This window comes from Lepidochelys kempii, chromosome 4, assembly GCF_965140285.1.
Source record: "Lepidochelys kempii isolate rLepKem1 chromosome 4, rLepKem1.hap1, whole genome shotgun sequence".
NCBI lineage: Eukaryota > Metazoa > Chordata > Testudines > Cheloniidae > Lepidochelys > Lepidochelys kempii.
Window position 1 is genome coordinate 83915789 of NC_136383.1, and position 15839 is coordinate 83931627.

Genomic DNA, 15839 nt, shown 5'->3' on the forward strand with positions numbered 1-15839 from the left:
GGGTTGTATGTTGCATCTACTGTTTGGACTATGCTGGGGGATATCTGGACTGTAGTTTTGGGACTTTTTGTAATTAACTGCACAAGGTCTTTACCCACAGAAAGCCTCTGGACTATTGCTGGGGAGTCTAAAGAAGGGAAACTGAGGCAGGTGCCACGGCCTGCTGCAGGGGAGCGCTTCAGGTGGGGTTTCCTTATATTATCCTTCAAATGTGCTGCAGCAGTTACCTGGATGTGAGAGAGTTCATTCCTGGTCTATGTGAAGTCATTGATTTCTGCTGTAACTGCAAACAGGGGTGTCGGTTGCGGTGTGGTGGCACTGTGGATATGAATATCTGCTCACAGGGAACTCAACTGACTACCCAGCTCATTCTATATTGGCTACTGAGCAGCCATCAGATAGTAGTATCTGGCTGGTCTGACCCATATAGAACAGATTTTAATTAGCAACTGATGCCTTTGGATGTTACTGCGTTACAAATAACGTTGAAATAATACTAGCAATTCAGGGTTACCTAGTCTTCAGATTTTAAGAGCTCTGTGTCAGGTTCTGCAACAAATCTTGTCACTAACTTAATGGGAGAAACTGTATTGGCTGTATCTGACTTATTTCCCACCCAAAAGCTTTATCATGCCTGCGTCCTCACTGTTACGTGTTCAAAAATGTTAGTTTTAATCTATAGCCTAAGTAGGTCTGTTGTAGACTATATACCCCAGTAATTTCTTCTGGCTTGTCCCTGAAAGATTACATAAGGGCTGTGTAGTGTAAGCAAAAGGGAGACTATTTTTAGCAAACTACTTTTCATCCTGAAATTGCAGCAAACTGCATCAGGGTGAGTATGTGGGATTGAAGCTTCTGGTCCTGATATGAAGCACAATATCTACATAATGGGAGGTTTCTTAATGTGTTTAATTGTAATGCTTCTGGTACTCTTTCAAACATTTTCACTTACAAATGTGGAAATTGCTCCTTAGCTTTCGAAGCAACCTCTCTAGAACTGACTTGCATGCATGCATGCAACCATAAGTCTCTAGTGCAGGTTGTCTTTGAATGCACTGTGTTTTGTAAACTAGGAAGCTGAAGTTGGGGATATAATCTTGGCACCACCTAATACAATGATTTAAAATATGGTTCAAGTGTCTGGAGACCCCTCAAATTCTCAACCTATGTACTACTTTAGGACTTCCAGGGTGTTCTATATACAACGGGCCGAATTTAAGTCCACTGGCAATTATTCCAATAATTCAACATTACCCAACTGCACTAGCATGATTTAAATAACTAATGGATTTAAAGGACTTCAAGAAAATAACCAGCAATGTCTGGTTATAGTAATACTTTGGCTCAGTTAAGTCTTTGATCATCCCAAGTAGCTGTGGGTACGGTTTAAGAAATGGTGTTGGTGATAACGTTGGATTATTTTAGCTTTTTGACCACAGTGGTCCTTGTGCAGCCCTCTGCAAACCCTTGGGCCTTACACAGGGTCTCTTTCAAAAACTTTGGGCAGTTCAGATGAGCTTGAGGCAAATGTCAGAACTTGTGGATGTATGATTAAATTGAGTGGACAAATCTTCTGAGTTATATTGTTTGCTAATCCATTAACTAAACATTGGTCATGTTGGAAGAATTGCTTCCCATTAAATTAGTGCTTGGCATAGTTACTTAAATTCTGTTCAAATGTCTCACTAAGGAGAATTATTAAGACTGTCCTGTTGAACTTTTTCCAGCCTTCACTTTATTTGGGAGTGAATCCAGTCTTGACCTGGGGTACTTATTTCTTCATATTTCTGTTCTGTCAGTAGTTCACTTCTACTTGATTGTAACACAGGAAGGGGAGGAAAAAAGTGTGGAAATAGATTAATATGCATTATGCAATGTGGTCTTAAATTTCATAAAACCTAAGGTTTTTTCTTTTGGGGAAAGGTTTAATTTACATGTGGAGATTTAACATCTGCTGCTGATTAGCTCTTCCACAAAACTGTTCAACCATCAGAGAATCCAGGATCAGAAGAGACCTCGAGAGGCCAGCCCGTCCAGTCTGCTGCACCTACAGTAAGACCAAGCATTATTTACCCATCCCCAACAGGTGTTTGTCTAACCTGCTCTTAAAAATCTCCAATGATGGAGATCCCACAACCTCCCTGTGCTTTACACCACACCATCATTCAGTCTCTCCCTGACACCCTCCAAGTGCATACGTGCATGTATCCAGAATATGACTTTTGTCATTTGGCAGGCATTGCAAGTATTGAGTGTAGCATGTTCATTAAGGCACACATCTATTATAGAGTACTCGCACAATTGTTTTTCTCTTTGGTGTAAGCCAGTGAAGTTTTGATTAAATTGGTAGGTGTTGCTTCTCCTAATACATGGCAAATACTATCCCACACTGTCAGTGTGAACTCTGCAGTGTTTTCTAGGTCATGAAGATGTAACTCTACAACAGTTTTCTTATTGAATCAGTGGTCTCAAAACTCCTTACACTGTCTTCATCCAGTTGGAGAGTGACAGATTGCCCCTCCATTGTGGACAAGCAGCTTGGTGGACAACAAGTGGTCCCCACATCACAGTTTAAAACTTGCTTCTATAGAAGAAAATTACAACACTTGCTCTGTTTTGTTTTCCTGCATAACCATTTTAAATCTCATAATAAATGTCATCTTATATTGGAAACAGAACTTTGTGTACACAGGCAGATCTGTGTCAATATAACTGATGGATTCTAATTCCAGGCTGACTTGACTTGTAACAGTAAAATAGATCCTGTCTTCTCCCCTACTTTAAACAGAGATGTGTACTATTTTACGGCTCAAGAGCAGATGTTGGATTTTTATCCTTGTGAACAAACTACAGCATTTTACACCATCAGCTTTCATTTAAAAACTTCAAAATCAAATTTATGCCATGTCTCGAGAATGCTTCCTCCTATGTTTATATATCCTTTTGTAGAAATTGAAAATCTTTCAAACTGTTTTAATTTAGTTGCCAATTATCTCTGTAGATTTCGTCCACACCTATTGTTGTAGACTTATTTCAGAAATCCATTCTAGACCTCTAACACCTAGAATCAATTTCAATTCTAGCTGTTACAGGTCCAGAATGGATTTTTGAAGTAGGTGTAGTACAATAATTAACACTATAAAATCAGCCTGTCCTGCATGCCTCCTTTCCTTTTCTAAGGTAGGCACATAGACTATTTGCCATGGGCATAGTACAGCAATCTAGACAAGTACCAAGCTGGGTTTTGCTTTTAGTATTTTTTAAAACCTCTTAATTACCTAAATAGGCAAGTAATTGTCTGCTGTATTAGTTACACCTTTCAAATCCAAATCTGGACACTCTTTCTAGGTGCTTGTAAAGCCTGGTTTATAAAGACTGTCCCTTCAAATTGTTCAAGAGACAAGGGAAAGTCTCCATTTCTAAGGTTTTCCTGGATTTCTATTCTACTAATACTACCAGCAGTGATAGCATTGATGGAAGCTCTTATTGTAGACAAAGCAGTGGCCTCTGGCATCTTACCATTGTGTAGTCTATCCTGCTTGTCGGAGGAGTAGTGGTGACAGTAAAACAAGCTTCCGTGGTGACTGGTAGAGCTATACCAATTATAGGAAGAGCTGGATGTTGAGGAAGAATGTCTAGTGTATCTAAAGACTGAGTGCAGATTCTAATGAACTCTGTTCCTCTTCAAAATGGTGTAGGAAGGGAATGTCCAGGAGTTGGAGTAATGGGGTTGGAGTCTGCAGATCTTATTCCCAGTTCTGTTACTGACTTTTCTGTTTGGAAAATTACTTATCCTATTGGCCTTAGGTTACCCCAATTTTAAATGTAGTTAAACTATCTATCTCTGTAAAGGTGGAAGTAAAGCACAGTGTAACTTTTTAAAACCATAAGTGTTACAGCAAGAGTTTAAAAGCTTGGGTAGGAACAAGAACAACATGAAACAGAGAGCCAAACCACCAATAACCATGCAACCCTGAGATTTTGACTTTCAATTAACACTTGAATGGAAATAAATTCAATGAGTAAAGCAGAGAAAAAGGGGCATGGAAACCATGTGATGGAAGAAGAGTTCCAGTGATACAGTTTGAGAAATGTTAAAGTTCAGAAAATGAACACTTTTGAAAGTGCTGATGAGACTTACTTATAGCAGCTCAGAAGCCCACTTCTATCGAAGTAATACCATCATAAAGCCACAAGGAAAAAACATAATTTTGGAAAAGACTCACTAACACATCATTTTGAGTAGGGGCCCAAGTGGGGAATGCTGAGGCCTTATTCAACAACTAATTTAAGGAAGTAAAATGTGCTGGTACCCAACTCCTAGAACGATGTCTGGTCCCCTCATGCAGGTGAGGAAGTAGAAGCTGGGAGACACTGCACTCTGACATCATTCTAGGAGTTGTAATGTCAATAAATTATCTATACTCACTCACACACTTACTGAATATTCTGCTGGCCCCAATACCTTGCTTCCTGAGGTAGCTTCCTATTTTCTGTGTGACTGAGCCAGCCTTGACTGGTGGTCTATTCCTATGGTGTTCCCCTATCGCAATCCGCCAGGAAGCCAAGACCATCACACCCTAGGGCAGAGGAGACTCTGCCTACCAAGTGTTATTGCTGTTAATGACAGAGTCTGAAAAGAGCAATGAATATTTATTTTAGATGATTTTTCAGCCCGTTATTTCCAGTAGTTCTGGTAAGAGGATCCATTACAGAATTGAAACTGGTGAAGGAGGACTAAGTTTTCTGAACACTTTTAATCCTTAGTCAAGTAATGTAACCTTTCAGCCTGAAAGTTGAGTGAAATTTGGACAATGGAAATTGCTGCTAGAGGTGACCAACAAATGACTGCTATAATAGGGTCTTCATTTGAATGCTTTTTGCCATCATCCTATTTAATTCCATTATGATGCAAAAAGAATGATTGAGAGTAACACAACCGAAGGAATGATGCTTCCCATAGTAACAGTAGACTTGATTTGTGTGAACAAAATGGAAAGGCTGATAAAAGTTGTGTGGCAACATATTATGGTGCCTTTGTAAATGCTTTATGCTGTGAAGCTTCTGAATGGCCCACAAAGATTTCCAGACGTTGATTATTTTGTTGCTGGAAGAGATGAACTAACAAACTTGAATATCCAGAGTTGACAGTGCAACAGTGAATAATTGGAAAAATCGCCATATGAAATGTAGGTGGTATACAAATAATAGTGGAATTAATGTCTAAATACTACCTGGCAATCAGAATGGAAAGTGAGACAGTGAAGACAGTAACATACTATGGCTATGTCTACCCTACAGCTGGGATCGACGCTCTGAGATCGATCCACCAGCGATCGATTTAGTGGGTCGAGTGAAGACCCCTGTACTATACCCCCAACAAGAAGAGTTAGGTAAGTTGACGGGATAGTTTCTCCATACACCCTGTGGTAACTTGACCTAAAGTACGTCGACTCCAGCAGTTGCATAGCATAGGTCTACTTACCACAATAGCGTAGACATAGCCTAAAGGACTTTTCTTCGAAAGAGGCTTGCTCCAGACCAGCAGGCAACATAGGCATTTGAAATGTTCCTGAGTGTATTGCAAGGTTTGTGTACTAGACAGGCTTAGTTCTTCGAAGCACATTAAATATTCAAGTCCCTCTTCCCTCCCACTTTCACCTCACTTGCACCAACAGCATGTAAATTAGGAGGAAATCCATGCTCTGTAGAGGGAGACAAGGGGTAATGAATATATTAAAGTTAGAAATAATAATGTAAATATTGTATTGATGCCTAACCCAGTGGATGATGTAATGTGCAAATATGGACTGTAACAATCGAGTGCACCAAACTCCAGATTCTCTCTAAACGGAGGGTCTCAAATTACAGTGGATACTGACACTGCACACTTGGTAGGATGATGTCAAACTTCAAGGTAAAGGTTGAAAGACAATGTGCTTCTGTTAACAGAAGTAGAGAACCTTCTGCTACATAAGCTTTTTGTCTTCAACAAACAGATTGGTTCAGCATCTAGGCCAGGCCTACCAAGCTACAGTTAATTGTGTTCAGTTCTGGAGGGAGTTATATATTGCTCAACTTTCAAAAAGCGCTTCCTTTTCCTCTAAATTTTGCTTCAGATTTGGTGACAGTTAATGGAGATAAACAGTATCCCCAGACACAGCCTGACTTCTGACCTCAAGGAGGGCAGAATCAAGAAAGGTAACAGTATGAGAAAAAGGTTAGCATGTGTTTGGATCTGTAACACTGGTCCAAAAAGTGCTTAAAGGACACTGACTTTAGACAGCATGAGCACTGGGAGGTTTGTAAGACATGAGGGATGGTAGGCTTATAAATTTCCATGTGGCTCCTATGATTACTTGAATAAAGATAGCACCAATAAGCATCAGGAAAGCTTGAACAGATAGAGGGGTCACATTCAGAATTTATTTATATTGTAGTAATGCCGAGAGGGCCCCAACTGAGACTAGTGTCCCCTTAGGGTAGGCACTGTATGAACTTACAGTGAGAGACAGTCCCTATCCTGAAGAGCTTATGATGAGAGCTGTCTGAAAAGGGGGAATCCCTCTCCTTCCTGATGAGGCAGGGAGACAAAGCATCCCTGTGGACGACTGTTTCAATGGAAGTTTTGTCAAATCCATTCTAGGTTCAGCGAAACATTTCACTCTGAGTCGGTGTTCTCCAATTGAACAAAATTTCTGACCAACCTTATTTACAATTTAAGTTGGCAAAATGGTATTCTAATCCTTATGTGGCAGCTGTTGAACTGAGAGCAGAGATTAAATTACCTGCCCAGGGTCAGCTGGGGATGAACCTAGATCTCCTGAATTCAAAATTGAACGCAGACAAGTGCCTTTCTCGCAAGGCCATCTTCCCTCTCAAACTGGTCCCAAATAGGCTTAACAAATTACATTTTGAACAAGTACTCTGTTCTCTTTGTAGGGAAATAGAATTTAAAAATAGTGGCATGCTGGAAGAATACCTGCATTACCAACAGACAAATGTCGTGGGTGCCCAAATGCTCCACTGGAATTAACAAAACCTCCAACAACACAGTTACTCATATGGTTGCCTGGGTTATTGTCATAAACATTCATGTAAATACTACCCTTACCACTGTTCATCTCTACTGTATACTATAAAAACAAAAGTGTCATTACAGCCAAATATAGACAGTTAAGGGAAGAAAAGTCATTTAATCGAAACTGAAATGTGATCAGTATTGGAGATTGCTAGTTCTCCAATCATGCAGACCATGTCACGTTTATTCAGGTGAACATTCAGACCTTCTTTTAGCTATGGTAAAGCTAACTGGCTTATTAGTGTGGATAAGGAAAATATTTTGAATTTACCATTCTGAATGATGTAACTTGTGCCTCTGGGAGCCCCATAGTGCCAACTGGCAGAGGGTACACCATACTGTAACTCACATGACACATCTTTACCCCCAACGTACCATTGTCATAATCCGTATCAAAAAGGTGTCATGTAAAGTATTATATGCAAACTGGTAACATGCTGATCCCAAAAATCATTGTGTGATGTATATATGGAGTACATACAAAGAGTTATGTGCTGAAAATTCAGACAGTGTAGAGTTTTCTTCAAAAAACAAAGATCACTGTCGTTTAAAATCTTTCAGCAGAATAGTGTAAAATCCATACGTTTCACTATTTTGGAAGAACAGGCAGCCATCCTTGTTCTAGAATGTTTTTGCTATTGCTAGTAAAACCCAAATCTCCACATTCAGTGCACTAACAGGATTTAATTATTTCATGGTGTAGTAATTCTTTAAACACAGTTGACATTAATTGTCCAAAGACTGTTACAATACTCTTCCAAGCATAGGTATTTAATGGCTATTTTCCAATTCTTTTAGGCTAATATGTGAACAGTCAAGTTAAAACTAAAATAAGTCTGCAGATAGGCAAATATTTGCTTGAGTAAAAGAGATGAAATAAAGCTCCTTGTCCCAGTCTCCTGATCTAGCCAGTCCCATTCTCTACTCCCTTTCTGGCTTCTAGTCTTTGCCTACACCAACTCTCTCCTTGCCCAACCAGTCTTTCTTCCCATCCCCCAAACCTCCCAGAACAACCTGGCTCCCATTTTCCATGCAAGTCCCAATCTCCCCCAGCTGCTATTTCTGCCTATAATAATCATAAGACCCTTTTGTCTTCTCTCAAAACATTGGTGAAGTAGTGAAAAGATTGGCTGGTTGAATATCTTTGTTTCCCTCTTTCCCCCCACCCCTAATGGTCACCTGTTCAATTTCCATTCTGTTCTCCCCCTCCCCCGCCAAGGTCAAGTAAGTACATATTTGTTAATTTATTTAAGATATTTAATTAGGCTTATTACTTTAAAGGTTCATACACTGTGTCATTAAACAAGGTACTAAATAGCAGTAACTATGGCTATTCAAGATTTGCCCACATAGATTTACTCTTCAGTTCTCTAGTCAGTTTATTTTTGTTTAAACAACTTCAAAATGGTACCAGAGTGACACTTGCTTGGACTCTTCTCCTTCCTAGATTTATTGTTCTCGTATTTATAGAAATATGGATAGTCTGTTTTTGCTTTTAGTTAAATAAAGAGAATATTTAGGGTTTCTATACAAATACCATAAATATTGGAAAACTTGTTCAAAATGCTTGACGACTAACAACTATCTGTACATTTTATGGTCAAGTAAAACCTTGCCAAATTTTCTGTACATGATTTGTTTGTTTACATACATTGACTTCCTGTTTGAGCTTAATACCTCATTAGCCTTTGAGACTAGGTAGTTTGGTGTGACTATTAGTCCAGGATGGCTATTACATAAACAGGAAATATTCTCAAGTAAAGTAAATCCTGAGATGTGAGTGAGTCTGTCTGTCTCAAACTAGAATAGAAGCTGAATCATTTTATAGCAGCATAAATAAATAAATGAGTAGTATGTAAGAAAAGGTATAAAACAAACTTTAGTTAAGCAATTTCATAACTGAATACCTATGCCACCTTCCTTAGGGTTTTTTTATTTTCATGTCTTGACTAAAAGAACTTGAGTTGAATTTAGTTTTATAAAGTTTTATTAAACATCCTTAGCAGCAACTAATCGGATATAAGAAGGCAAAAATAATATTGGGCTGTGATTTGACTAAGTAGAAAATTGGTCAATGTAACCATTCACGTTTTCTGAACCAAATCACACACCCACAATAACACTTCATGACTGAGCATATCTTGAAGGACACTGTTTAGATTTTTGATGGAGTCCCTCAGAATAGGGGGTCTTGTGTCATTTGGTTATGAACTCCAGTGTTGCTAACATAAGAGGAAAAGCAATCCCAAACTAGATCACAAGAAAATTTGGTTAGTTCTTACATACCAATTCATCAAGGCCTCTTTTCCAATGGATTTATAATAGTCAACCTCTTGTTACCTACTTTCCACTTAATGTTACCACCAGGATCTGATTAACACTCCTAACTACCTACGATCAACTCCTACACTTGTGACGGACTGTATAGACTGGGTGCAGTTCAAGAGGCTTGTACACTTGATCAGTTTTATGTCTGTATCTACCTAAACTTGAAAGGCAGTATGAAACCATTAACTGTGGTAGACACATGGACAGTGTCCTACAATCTGAGTTAACAGTAACTTGTTAATTCTAACTCTAAAGTAGCTTTGAAAAGCACGGACACTACTATAGTCCTTTTTCTGGTGCATTATTGAGCAACCCAAACTGCTGGAAAATAGACACCATTAAAAGTACTTATCTGAATTAGGTACTTGATCTCAGCAGGTGGCTCAGAACCTCAGGCTTCTCACTTCCAGGTGTCTTCAGCTTTCAGAAAGTGATGTGCTGACAGACAGGTTGCTTTATCCCAATTCTGCTGGGTGGTCCAACTTAGTTCCTGTTCTTGGAGGTGATGGTGTGGACCAATCAAATGGTGATCCGTAGTTCTGAAGATTCAAATGGTCCAATCAAAATAGGGGGTCCTTTTTCATCATCCAATTGGGGAATGAGGCATCACCTTTGAGTTCTTGCAAATGAGGCTGGAATTTTCCAGTCTGTTTGTGTAACACATCTTGTCAAACCACCTTGTATAAGACAGGTTAGGCCACAGCTGTTGGTCCAACTGTCTTGGGACATACCTTCAACTTTGGCTGTCTTGCTCCAGACAACAACTTACCTCTACCAGTCACTTTCTGTAGGACCCTGTGCAGTTCATCTCCTGGCCAACTTCAAAGTGATGCTTGCCCAAGATGCAGTTTCTCCAGCCCTCTGCTGAAATATCCATTATGAAGTTCATATTATGTTGATATAATTTATGCAAAGTCCCTCTGTTCTTTGATGCTCTTGAAACTTGTTTTAACAATCCATTGTACAATGCGAAATCACTTCAATAGCTGCTGTGGGCTGGAACAGCTGTGTAACTCTTCCATTTCTTTTCTTGTTTTAACAATGGTGGGATTTTTATGTATGGCTGAGCTGAGTCTGTGCATTATTAATCAAACAGTTATGTTTTGATTATTCCACTCTGGTCAAGTGTCCTTATAAACATGCTATTCAGTTCCTTTTTATTTACTGCCTCTTTCAGTGGATGTGTATTTCACTAACTTAATACCATAAGCATGCTTGATTACAAATATTAGCCTTACTACTTCATTACTTAAGATGAAGGAAATCAACATGAATTCAGCCCTTTTCTTTTCCTAATAAGGTTGCCCATGAGGTAAACCCTGTAATTAAAGTTGACAATATTTTGCCCAAAGCTGTATCACTTATCGCTAACGTCATTTATACATCTAACGTCATTTAAACATATTAGATTCCACTAAGTTCCCTCTCTTTTCCTACTGTATCTGGCCATATAATATATCAATGTTTGATATTTTGTTTTTAACTAATTCAGACAGAGAAAAGGGAAGTCTGCTTAGCTGCAGTAGCAGTACGCTCTTGTGAAAGGCTGCAGCAGCTCCGAGTTTTCTCAGACTGTTGATGAAATCTAGCCATTAGACTTTGAGTTTCTGTGCTCTCGGCCCTCTGTTTTTATTTTTTCTAAAAAAGCCTTGAAGCCTAGACAATTCTTCAATACTGATAACTCATTGCTAGTTACTACAACTAGCAAACAATTTGCAGGAGTTTGTGGTATTGCTGAAAGCTGTTTGTGTATCAATAACTACATCGTATTCCTGCACTCTGACTGAGAAATTCAAAACACTAAACTGGGAACGGGGGAAGTGTCGCAACCTTTGTTTAGGGTTGCCAATTTCTTAAAACCGGATACTACAGATCCTCTCCCCCAGGACTCACCTGCCACCTGCAGAGCTGGGTTGGGAGCGGACACTGAGCCTGTCTGTCCACAAGATGCGGGTAGGAGGGAGCCCCAGAAAGGGTCTGTTGTGTGTTGATGACCAGGCAGCCCCCCTGCACTGCTCTACTCCCTATCCTGGCCCCTCCTGGTCCTCACGCTCTGTGCCATGCTGGCGGGGGGCAGGCTGGAGCGCACTTGTGGGCAGTGCCCCACCTGTTCTGGTGCCCTGAAGACGATAACCGGACTTGGCGTCCAGTTAGTACTTCTGACCAGATCCTGCACAGGTCCTCTTTCAATAAGACTTTCTGGTCAAAAACCGGGCGCCTGGCAACCATACTTACATTTTGTAGACTGTATTGCATGTATCGGGGTGGTCTTGCATTTTTCCATTCTACCCCATATGCTTCCTATGTGTCACCTTCCCATTGCCCTTCTATTTGAGGGACTCACTGCATATCTTCCCCTACTCCTTCCTTCATGCTTGGGGCTCCATGTGACCCATTAGTACCATGGCAGGAATTCTGTGTGCACCATCCTTCCCCCTCACCATTATTTTTTGTCTGGGAAATAAGTCATATGGGATGTCAACTTGTTGTCTCTTTATCATCCCAATAAAGTTTAAGGTGCGTAAGGTAATATCTTTCATTGGACCAACTTCTCTCTCCCCCACAGAAGTTTTCAAGCTTTACACAGTTCTTCAGGTCATTGGGAGGATAGACAGATGAGAGAGGGGTATTGTTGTTGTTAGGAAGGCATTAATGGGTGTCGTCAACCAGTTTTGTGATCTGGCCATTGTCCAGGACAGAATACTGAGCTAGATGGGTCATTGGTCTGATCTAGTAAGGCCATTCTTAAGCTCGTATAGACCATTGCAGAAGTGCTTGAGGTTGTAGGTGTGCTAAATGGGGGTTCATATGACCTCCATTTTCCCCCTTTGTTTTCTGATTTCCACAAAATCAGTAGGGTTCTGGCCACTGATACCTAGAACATTCTTTGAAATTGATTTCAATGCAGTGTTCAAAAGTTACACAGATGAAAATGCTATCCATATGCGTGTACGGCCTCTGCAAGCTCAGCCAATAAAAGACTGATCCACATATCCTAGTATAGAAGTGATGACTTTGTACTTGTGACTTCCCAGATGGTTGCAACTTCATTTCTTGGATGCAAAATCTATGCTTTTCCCACCATAATTAGATTACTGCATTGCACTCTGTGGAACTACACCTTTTAAACCCATTTTGAAAATAGAACTGGTGTAGAATGTGGTGGCTTTCTTAAGTGAATGCATACTGTTGTGACCATAAGACCTAAGTGTCGCGGATCTGTATTGGCTATCCTTGCTCTCCAGGTGAGGTTAAACTTTTGGTTTTTAACCATAAAATCAATAAATGGCCTTACTACTTAACAGAAAACCATTTTCTGAATGCAGGCCGTGTCAAAGGCTGGGGGATTCTATCAAGGCATTCTTTTCCAGGTTTCTCGGCTCTGGAACTCTTCTCCATGCTCCCAAGATGCTGATGCTTAGGACTGTTGATCAGGGTTTTTAGGGAGGGCTGAGGGCATGGGATGTTGAATGTTCAAATGGGGTGGAATATCTCCCGTTTCCTTGAATTACTTGCTGGTTAAGTTAACCTAATTGTGTGGATGGAGGTTGGTGGGTGGTGTACTGCCGAGTTCTTATACTTATATGGATTGTTATCTTCAATAACTGTCAAGATGACTTGATTTGATAGGTGTCCTTTTGTCTGATGTTGGGATTCAAAATAGCTCCCATACAATGTACTGTGTATACCTTTTAGTTATTAGATGGTTACCATACATGTATATGAATGCTGAAGATTCATCCAGGAAAACCTAGATTCACCAGAATAAGACTAAACTGCATCTTCCAACTCTCCTAATGTAGCCTTGTGGGTTTTGAAGACTGAAATGTGAGGATATGCTGACCAGAAAGTGGACAGCTCTTATAGGGTGGTGTTGAGTGTGCTTATACTTATGTTTGCTCACTATTTTGAATTGTGGAAACTAGTCCCTTTGTTCCATAAGCGATCTTTTATTAAAGTCAAGAGTAGGATTCTTGTGAAGGTTGCTTTAGGGATTCTCCATAGTGCTGCCCACCTATAGGTATACAGGATGGGGTACTGTCATTTTGGACAGATCACCCTCAGGCGCTCTACATTATTTGAGGGTTATTTTGGCCCCCAAAATAGCCTGGAATCCTGAGAGAACAGAAGTGTAAAGCTTTGTTTCCTCTCTTTCTCCTGCCCTGCCCCAAGACTTCAAGTTCTGTGCTGCACTAGAATCTCACCCAAAATATTGTGTGCTAATTGAAGCTTTGATACTTGATAGCCTTCGAAAGGAGATTCATGTGTAAAGTGAAAAAGGGGGGTACTTCATTATCAACTCCAACGTGCACCTTGTATTAGTGGTTTTCAGAATCAATGTGCAGTGAGTAAATTGTCTCATGCTATTTCCAAATAGCTGGGGGGTCTGGTATCGAACTACTTGCAAATATGCTTACCTAGAATTATTACGAGGTCTATAGTTAGACATGAGACACAACTTTTGCTTTTAAAAAGCTAACACTCCAAAGTTTGCTGGGTTGGTAGGCCTACTGAATGAAGACGTCAAAAACACATTGAACAGTATAGAATAGGTAATCTTCCCCATGCTGCTTTGCCACTGGGCCTCAACTGTGAACTAGAGGACTTAGCTCAGGGATGAGGATAACTGATGTTCCATTATTGGTTAGTATGTAGTCTTCTTGAGACTGTCCAGAGGCAGTACTAGTTGTAGTGATGGTGTTTGTGGAAAAGGCACTCATGGATTTATTCATTAACATCTAATTAGGAACATCTGCCGTGTCCTGGTGAGCCACCCAGTTCAGCATAGTATTGAGGCCATTAACTGAGAAATAAGGGATTTCAAACTTACGTGCAGTTAAAAGCATTCATTTAAGCCCTTCCCTTGAAGAGGGAGGGTTTTTGAGTTCTCGTGGATGCCTATTGTGTTGCAAAGAAGCCAAACATATTGGCAACAACTCCCACTGGTGCTTTTGATTGACACCTGGAACAAGTGACTGTTGGGAGTGACTTTCCAAGTGACATCCCACATACGTGGATGAGCAAAGGATTTAATAGGTTGGGTGTGGCAAAATCAGGCAGTTGTTACACTAACTAATACTCTTGTTGAAATTTGGGACTGAACTATTCCACAGAGCTCTGTAAGGTGTGCTCTGCTTCTGAATAGTGTCTTCAGTTAAGTGTACTGACTATAACCTGAAGTAGAATACTTCACCAGAGGGTTACCTGCTTACTTCTCCACATAAGTGGTAACTAGTTGCTGGTGTGCAAACCTTCCTGATGGCCTGGAACCTGTGACAGCTGTTGTCACTGTGGAGTAATATATCCAAGAAGACCCCATGGCTCCTGCTGGAGCAGAGATAAAGAGTTAAGCTGCCATGATGGCAGAAATTAAAGCTAGCCAGGAGGCAGTGAAAGCTGGCCAAAAGGAATTAAGAAATGGCATAGAAGTTTCCCAACAGGAAATCGGAACAGTTCTTGTTGCACAGAGGAGCCAGCAACAGATGAAAGATGACTTCAAAGCAGAAATTAAATCCAGTGAATTGGAATTAAAAACTGTAGTTGAGGAGATCCAGACAGTGAGGAAAGAAATGGAAGTTCGGTTAAATGCCCAGGCTGATCTGGTATATCTGATTGAAGGAATTAGCAGCAATTTGACCAATGTTGTTAAAGTTTTCCAGAAAATGGAAAAAAGCCAGAAAGCTTTGACCAGCCTGGATCTTGCTAACAGAGAGGATCAGAAGCAAGGATTTAAGGACGACGACGAATGCTTGGATGAGAAAGTTAGTCGTCAAACCACTCTAGAAGCTAACAGTTTGGTGAAGGAACATGAAAAGAGGATGGCTTGGGGTAAGAGAACTTCAGACTCTTACCTGATCCTCGAATTAGAAAGTTTGGAGGTGAAAGGTTTGGTTGTTTCTGCTCTAATTCTTTCTTATTTAGCCCTGTTTGGAACACTTGTTTTTTTTAGAAATTCTATCATTCATATTTAAAAAGCTTTTTCTAAGGAAAATAACCTCAGTTTAAAGTAGAAGGGCATTAGCATGTACTCATATGTAAGGTTAAGATTTTGTCACAGGTATTTTTAGTAAAAGTCACAGGCAGGACATGGGCAATAAGCAACAGAAGCCCAAGCTCCCTGGCATGGAGCTGGATCCCTGATGCCACAAGATAGGCCAACAGCTCAGAGTCCCACCTCCACGGGGTTGTAGTCACGGAGGTCTGTTAAAGTTATGGAATCAGTGATCTCTGTGACTAAATCATATCCTTACTCATAGGGTATGTCTATACTGCAATAAAACATCTGCAGCAGGCCGGTGTCAGCTGACTCTGGGGCTCCGGGGCTATAAAATTGCAGTGTACACATTTGGGCTTGGCTGAAGCCCGGGCTCTAGAACTTTCACCCCTCTTAGGGTCCCAGCATTTGGGAGCTGGGATCTTGCAGGGAAGG

General features: G+C 40.4%; 1 protein-coding gene across 4 annotated transcripts in view; it reads left to right on the plus strand.

Moving 5' to 3' along the window:
- MTUS1 (microtubule associated scaffold protein 1) overlaps nt 1-15839 on the plus strand; it is a 206087-nt gene that overhangs the window by 114670 nt on the left and 75578 nt on the right. The window lies entirely within an intron of this gene.